The sequence below is a fragment of the Ursus maritimus genome, unplaced genomic scaffold (assembly GCF_017311325.1).
Source record: "Ursus maritimus isolate PB19 unplaced genomic scaffold, ASM1731132v1 scaffold_4, whole genome shotgun sequence".
NCBI lineage: Eukaryota > Metazoa > Chordata > Mammalia > Carnivora > Ursidae > Ursus > Ursus maritimus.
The window spans coordinates 46809422-46817198 of record NW_024426552.1 but is presented as its reverse complement, the minus strand read 5'-3'; the positions used below and the strand labels follow the sequence as shown (position 1 = coordinate 46817198).

General features: G+C 35.7%; 1 pseudogene; it reads right to left on the bottom strand.

The window, feature by feature from the left end:
* Nucleotides 1–3692: 3692 nt before the first annotated feature.
* LOC103673281 lies at nt 3693–4558 on the bottom strand (annotated as a pseudogene).
* Nucleotides 4559–7777: the final 3219 nt, after the last annotated feature.

Here is a 7777-nt window from a genome sequence, read left to right as displayed (position 1 = left end):
TTTAATGTAGGCCGTTGATCAATTTTTCCCTTTATGATTTAGGTTCTTTGTGTATGTGTTTCTGTACATGCGTAAGTTCTGTTTAAATAATAGCATTTCCAGGGATGCCTTGGTGGCTCAGTCAGTTAAGCATTCAACTCTTGATTTTGGTACAAGTCATGATCTCAGGTTCGTTATATTGAGCCCCAGGTGGGGCTCTGAGCTGGGTGAGGAGCCTGCTTAAGATTCTCTCTCTCTCTCTCTCCCCCTCTGCCCCACCCCCCTTGGGTGCACATGCTCTCTCTCTCTCAAAAAAATAATAAATTAAAAAATAAATTATCTTTCAATGCTGTGGTTATATATTCTTATTATATCCTAGAGCAACACTGTCCATAGAACTTTCTACAGTGATGGAAATATTCTGTATCTGCACTGTCAAATACTATTTTTAAGTGCTTTTGAGCACTTGCAATGTGGCTAGTGTGACTGAGAAACTGAATTTTAAGTTTTATTTAATTTTAATTAATTTAAATAGCTACTTGTAGCTACTTAGGCTACTATGTCAGGGTAACTTTACAAGCTTTATTGCATTGTCTTTTATGTTTAAGTCTACAATCCAGCTGGGAATCATTTTGTGTGGTTGTACGGTGTGAGGTAAGGTCCAGGCTTAATATTTTTTGCCTTATCCAATTGCCTAGAACAATATATTGAAGTGATTTCTTTCTTCACTTCTCTATAGCACCAGTTTTATCATAAATTATCATATTATAATTAGATATATACACACTTGGGTTTGTCTTTGAGCTCTTTATTCTTGTCTATTTGCATATTTTTGTGTTGATTCTATATGATTTTAATTATATGGATTTATTAATATTTATAATATTTATAAGTGTTTATTTTTAAGGGCTTCTATATTTCCATATAAAGTTTAGAATCAGCTTGTCAAGTTACACACACATGCAAAATTCTGTTGGGTTTTGATTTGGATTTTATTGACCACTCTATAGGCCAGTTTGGGAGAGAACTGACATCTTTACATTATTGAGTTTTCTAAGAAGTGTCAAACCCCTTACATGGTCTTTTCTTTGGTCAAACATGTGGCAATTTTTCACATCTTTTATTGGATTTATTCATAGAGATTTAATATTTTTGATACTATTATAAATGACATCTCTAAATATTTCATTTTCTGTTTGTTGTTGGTATAGAAATGCAATTGATTTTCATTATATTTACCTTGTATTGGGCAATCTTGCTAAGCTCACTTATTTATTCTAATAATTTATTTTAGATTCTCTCGTATATTCTCTAAGCAGATCATAAGCAAATAATGACTGCTTTATTTCTCCTTTTCTGAATTTCAAACCTCTTACTTCTTTTTATTGCCTATTGCGCTAGCTAGAACTTCCAGTACGAAGTTAGGTAGTAAAGACACAGGGAACATTGTTGGATTGTTCCTGATATCAGGGAGAAAGCTTTTGGAGTTGTACCATTTTGGATATGCCATCCACTGTGATTTTTTTCTCCACTAGATATCTTCTAAGAAGTTATATGTCTTCTGTGCTAGAAGTTGTATACAGAATTTTATCAAATGCTCTTTTGCATCTATTGAGATGATCAGTTATGTTTTCTCCTTTTTTCTACTAATGTAATGATTTGATTTTTGAATATTAAGCCAACCTTGTATTTGTGGAATAACCCAATTTAGTCATGATATGTTATCCTTTTTCTATATCAGTTAGCTAAAATTTTGTTTAGTTTTTTGCATCTATGGTTTTGAGCAAAATTGGCCTGTATCAAGGTTATACTGATTTCATAGAAAGAGGGGAAACATTTCTTCTTTTTCTATTCCTTGAAAGAGTGCATAAAATAGATTTTATTTTTTAAAAAATTGTTGGTAGAATTCATTAGTAAAGCTATTTGGGTCTGGAAATTTTGGGGGAGGAATAAAGAGGTTTAAAATGACAAATTAGATACACAAATTAAAGGAGGTTATTGATTCAGAGCTTCTATTCTTTTTTTAAATTTTTTATTATGTTATATTAGTCACCATACAGTACATCATTAGCTTTTGATGTACTGTTCTATGATTCATTGTTTGCGTGTAACACCCAGTGCTCCATGCAATACGTGCCCTCCTTAATACCCATCACCGGACTAGCCCATCTCCCCACCACCTCCTCTCTGAAACCCTCAGTTTGTTTCCCAGAGTCCATAGTCTCTGTGGTTCATTCCCCCTTCTGTTTCCCCCCCCTTCAGAGCTTCTATTCTTGGGTCAATATCAGTAAGTTATATTTTTATTTTCTGGGAACCTGTCATTTCATCTAAATTTCCAAACTTAATGGCTTAAATGTTTATGATATTTATATTTTTTATTTTTTAAATTTTTAAAAAAGATTTTATTTATTTATTTGCTGGAGAGAGAGAGAGAGAGAGAGAGCGCACAAACATGGAGAGTAGCAGGCAGAAGGAGAAGCAGGCTCCCTGCCAAGCAAGAAACCCAATGTGGGACTCAATCCCAGGACCCCAGGATCATGACCTGAGTGGAAGGCAGACACTTAACTGACTGAGCCACCCAGGCATCTCAGGGTTGACTTTTTAAAAAATAAATTTGGTAAACCTCCAAGTAGAGTTACCAAGATAAAAAGAGAGAGAACTCAAATATAAAAATATGAATGAAATAGGAGACATTACATCTAACACCACAGAAATACAGAGTATCATAAGAGACTACTATGAACAATTATATACCAACAAATTGGACAACCTCGAAGAAATGGAGAAACATACAACCTACCAAGACTGAATCCTGAAGAAATAGAAATAGAAAATCTGAACAGGCCAATAATGGGTAAAGAGATTGAATCAGTAACTGAAAACTTTCCAACAAAGAAAAGCCCAGGACCAGATGGCTTCACATCTGAATTTTACAAACATTTAAAGAATTCATGCTAATTTTCAAACTCTTCCAAAAATTGAAGAGGGAACACCTCCAAACTCATTTTATGAGGCCAGCAATACCCTCATACCAAGGCCAGGCAAAGACATTACAAGAAAACAAAATTTTAGGCCAATATATCCCTGTGAACATAGATGCAAAAATTCTGAACAAAATACTAGCAAACCAAATTCAACAGCATATTAAAGAGATCATACAGTATCATCAAGTGAATTCTATCCTTGGGTGCAAAGAAGTTCAACATACACAGATCAGTAACTATGAAATACCACATCAACAGAATAAACTATAAAAATTATATGGCCTCAATAGATGCAGAAAAAACATTTGACAAAATTCAATATCCTTTTATGATAAAAACTTTCATAAATAAGGTATAGAAGAAATGTACCTCCACAAATAAGGCCATATATAACAAACCTACAGCTAATGCCATTCTTAATAGTGAAAAGAACTAATTTTTTATTTTATTTTATTTTTATGTCTTTTTAGTCAGGCAAAAAATTTTATTAAAAGCAAACTACTCATTCAAAAGTGATCAAGAACAACTCAAAATATAGATCAAGAAGGATAAACAACTTCTCATTGGCCAATAAGTTGTTTTAATTTTCTCACTATATGAAACTTAAACTTTTCATTTTTAGGAAAGGTTAAGTGTAACTTTAGTAGACAGCAATGCAGAAAGATTTTATCACACAGACTGGTTTCCTTAGTCAATTACTTCTAGCTGTCTCCATTGGGATAGACGCATTTACAGACCTAGCTGCGCTTGAGCCTTCTTTGCAAGCGGCTTTAGATCTGCAGTGCGCTTGGCAGTTGTCTCCTGTTGCTGCTGTGTGTGGATGCTCTGCACCACAGGCTTCTCCACCCAGTTTATCACATGCTCTTGGTCCTTTTGACGCACCGTGCTCTGCACGGAGATGTGATAGTCCAGGCAATTCTTCACCTCCTTGTATACTCTATGTAGCCATTCCTGGTAAGTAAACTCCAGTGTCATAGCAATGTTATTCATCTAGACATCAAAAAGGTAATGGCACTTTTGAAACAGTGCCTGCTGTGACTTCTCCATATCATTTGCATCCAGTCTGTTTGATGGAAGCCTGTTTCACTTCTAGTTGGGCGACTTTTTGCTCATTGAGTTTATCAGCAAATTCTCCAATAGAGGTACTATATATATATATATATATATATTTTGAGGTACCGTATTTTTTAAATATATAGATTAGTAACCCTGTTGTTGATAGAGCAGAGAAGGTCTCTGCAGTAATCACGTATATTTCTATGGGCAGAAAATATAAGCCCAGTTCTAAGCACATTAACGTTCTGTTACCCCAGTTTTGGGATAAAGGAACTGGAAGAATTCCTTGGGGGATCAGCCCCAAATGAACATTTCCTCCGTATTCAGGAAGGGGTGGTACAGGGGCAAGACTTGGCTGCCCTATGTGAAAGATCCTTGCTGCCTGCAACACCCTGGACCAAGGAGGTCTGCGTTCTTTAGACAGGGCCGGCCGTGGCGGCTGTAGAAAGCACCTCCTGGGACAGCATGGTCAGCGAGGGTCCACGCAGTAGTCAAGAACTAATTTCTTAGTTGTGTATCAGATATATCTGTCAATTCTACTTTTTAAAAATAACTTCACTTCATTGCTTTATTTGTATCTATCTAATTTTGAGTGCTTTATTCATTTATTCTCACTTTTCAAGGTCAATCTTTTTAACGACATCTGAAGTAATAACCCAGAAGTTTTGGCTTATAGGGATCTGAATTTTATTTTGCCCAATTAATCTCTTGCATATTTGATTTTTATTATTGATATTTTAATTATGTAGGGAATTTAAAAAAAATACGACTTTCTTCCTTTTTATATCTTACCTGAAATCCTGGGATGTTTACTATGGTCTCCCCGTGGGTGGGTCACGAATTCCAACTTCTGTCTCTCTAGCACTGATAGACTCCTGGAGTCTTGGCTTTACAATTTGGCATCTCAGCTGGGGTTTTTTGCTTGGGACTTCAAGTCTCACTCTTCATTGGAAAGTCTTAGGAGTTGGAAATTCCTCAAGGGCAAATTGCTGCTGCATTTTGGGTTATCCTGTTGTTCCTTTCTCCTTGTTATTTTTTGTCCCCTTTGGTGTGTGTCTCCCAGCCTGATGAAACTGCTGTAAGCCACAATCTACCACTCGTGTTTAAAAATGATGGTCCAAATTACCAATATTCTGAGAGGAAAACTAGTCATCAAAGTGGGTTCATCTTTATCTGCCCTTCTTTTCTGTGGGGTCTTTGCCCCTCAACTCCCGATTGTCTTGGTTGTTCTCTAATGCCTTCACTGATGCTTTCAAACTTTTAAGAATGTATTTGATTCAGCTTTTATAATTGTTTTTGGCAAACAAATTGGTAATGAGAATACAAGATTTTCCCCTTAATACATTCTTTTCTTATAACGTTCAAGTCCTTCTTAATTTAAAGCTTAGCTTTTATTCCAGTTTATTCTACTTTAAGCTTACTTCTTATGTTTCAAAAAGTCTGTTTTCTTTTAATTTTCTTAAAAATACAAAGTTGATAATTTCTAACGATGTCTTTGGTTTCTTACGGTAAATCATTTTATGTGCGTGCCCTGTATCCCTACGGGACTGCCTTGCTTTATGTTATTTAATATTGCTTTACTCATTCTTGAAAGAGAAGAAATCTCCCCAGCTTCTGTGTTTGGAAAAAGCAATTTAAAATTTCTCTAAGTCCCCTGTACTCTTCACTTGGGTGTGGAGTAAGTTTTTACTTTTGTTAGAAGGGGGTTGCTTTTGTTAGATATCTAACTAACCAGATTTCCAAGGTCAATGGATCATTGCTTTAGAATGGCTCTGCCAGATCGTCTGTCTTACAGCTAGATTGACTGACTCAGAGGGAGCTGACTCCTGCATCCCTAGAGAACAACCACGGTTCTTTGACCAGGGTAGTCCTTGCGATGTAACAATCCCAAATGTCCTGGTTTCCTTGCCTTTTTCTTTATCTCACCCTTCTAGAGATTTCACGTTAAAAGATGCAATGTAGCTCCACTTATGTGCCTTTATAAGCTACAACTACCTTGGATTACAGAGGGCTATAAAAAATGAGGCTTTTGGAAGAAGACTGTCTTAAAAATTGTTCTTGAGTTGTAGAGGAGTGACTGCCAAGTGTGGGATAAGGGAAAGAGCAGAGGTTTCATGTCCAGCAGTGCTGGGCTTTCATACTGGTTACCCACTCTCAAGCTACTCAGTAGTGGAAAGATCTAAACTTTTCTCAATGGTAAAATTGGTACGACAATGTACCCTCCTGAAAGGATGATTGAGGGACAAACTAACAAACACAACACAATTAGCATGCTCTTGGTGAAAAGAGAGTGCTCCAAATACTAGCTATTGTTACTAATTTTATTATTATCGTTACTTTAGTAATCATTACTAACCTCTTTTTGGATATAAGACTCTTTGAGAAATCCATGTATTTTGTTCATGAAGTGAGGTTTTGTAATATTTCTAATCTGGTGAGGTGGGGGACAGGGTCCAATGAAAACTAGGGTGTGGCAATGAAAAAAGGCGGTCTTGTGGGAAGCTTAGTCTTAGGCCAGTCTTTGCAATACAAATGATGTAGCCCAGTCATCTTGGAGGCAAGGGTTTTCACATCAGAGCCTGTGCAATGCCCTATTATACTTCTCCATGTCTCCCAAAGTTCTTGTTGTCTCTGCCATGTCTGACCTCATTTCATTTTGAAGGCCTTCGCAAGCTGACTTCAATTTATCTTTCCAGCCGGAACTCAAACCATTTACGCTCAGATATTCCAAGTTACAATCATATCAGGCAACTGTGATAGTCTCTGGATATTTTAACTCTTTTCCTCAACCGTTCAGTTTTTTGTACTATTCTCCCAGACTGACCAGGCTTAATTGCCTTTTCTCATTTGTTATTGTCAACACTAATTCTTATATTTTTCTTCCTGCTTCATGAGTCAGCAAAAGTATCTTCTTCCCAAGACCTCTCCCCTTACTCCTCACTACTCTTAGGGTATTTTATCCTGCATTTGAAAACTTATATTTGCTATTCTTCACCCTCCAAGCTGTAAATCTTTTGACCTGTGTATTATTTTTCTTTACATTTCCTGGCAATGAGGTACAATTTTTGTACCTGGTAAGCATTCAGTAAAGGCCATTTAAAACAACTCCCATATCTTAATTAATGATAATGTCTTTATTTAGATGCCACTGGTAAAAGATTTTACTTAAACAAACAGAAAATGCCTACTTTCAAAATCTGTTCGTTATAATTATGTTTGAGTGTAGCCAACTGTTACTCACAGTTTTAATCATCAATCTACTCGATGATTATTTAAACTAATACTGCTTTCATTTCTGTGGTCCCAGCTGTAATCATTGAGTCAGAGAAGTACTCTGTTATTAATTATAAAAGACTGGGTACTGCACAGAATATCTCTAAATTTCCTTCATAGGATCAATAAGCCTTTTCCTAGATTTTTAAGCCTTACTTGCAGAATTCTTAAATGAAGTACTCATTCTCTTACTCTCAGAATTAACACCTTTTTATTCTTGATCTTGGTGAATGATACCACTGAGCTTTCTGAGTCAGAAACTGTATTATTTCATCCAGTCTTTTCTTTCCTCTATTCTATTTATAAGCCCTATCTAAATCTACCAATTCATTTAAGTTTCAAAATAAAATGCAGCTCTTTTATTTTGTCATTATCTTTTCTTTCTTGCAATAAGTAGTAACAATTCCCAACTTATGTCCCTGACCTTAATCTCTTTCCACTCTAGTCTGTCTGTTTTTTTTTTTTTTTTAAAGATTTTATTTATT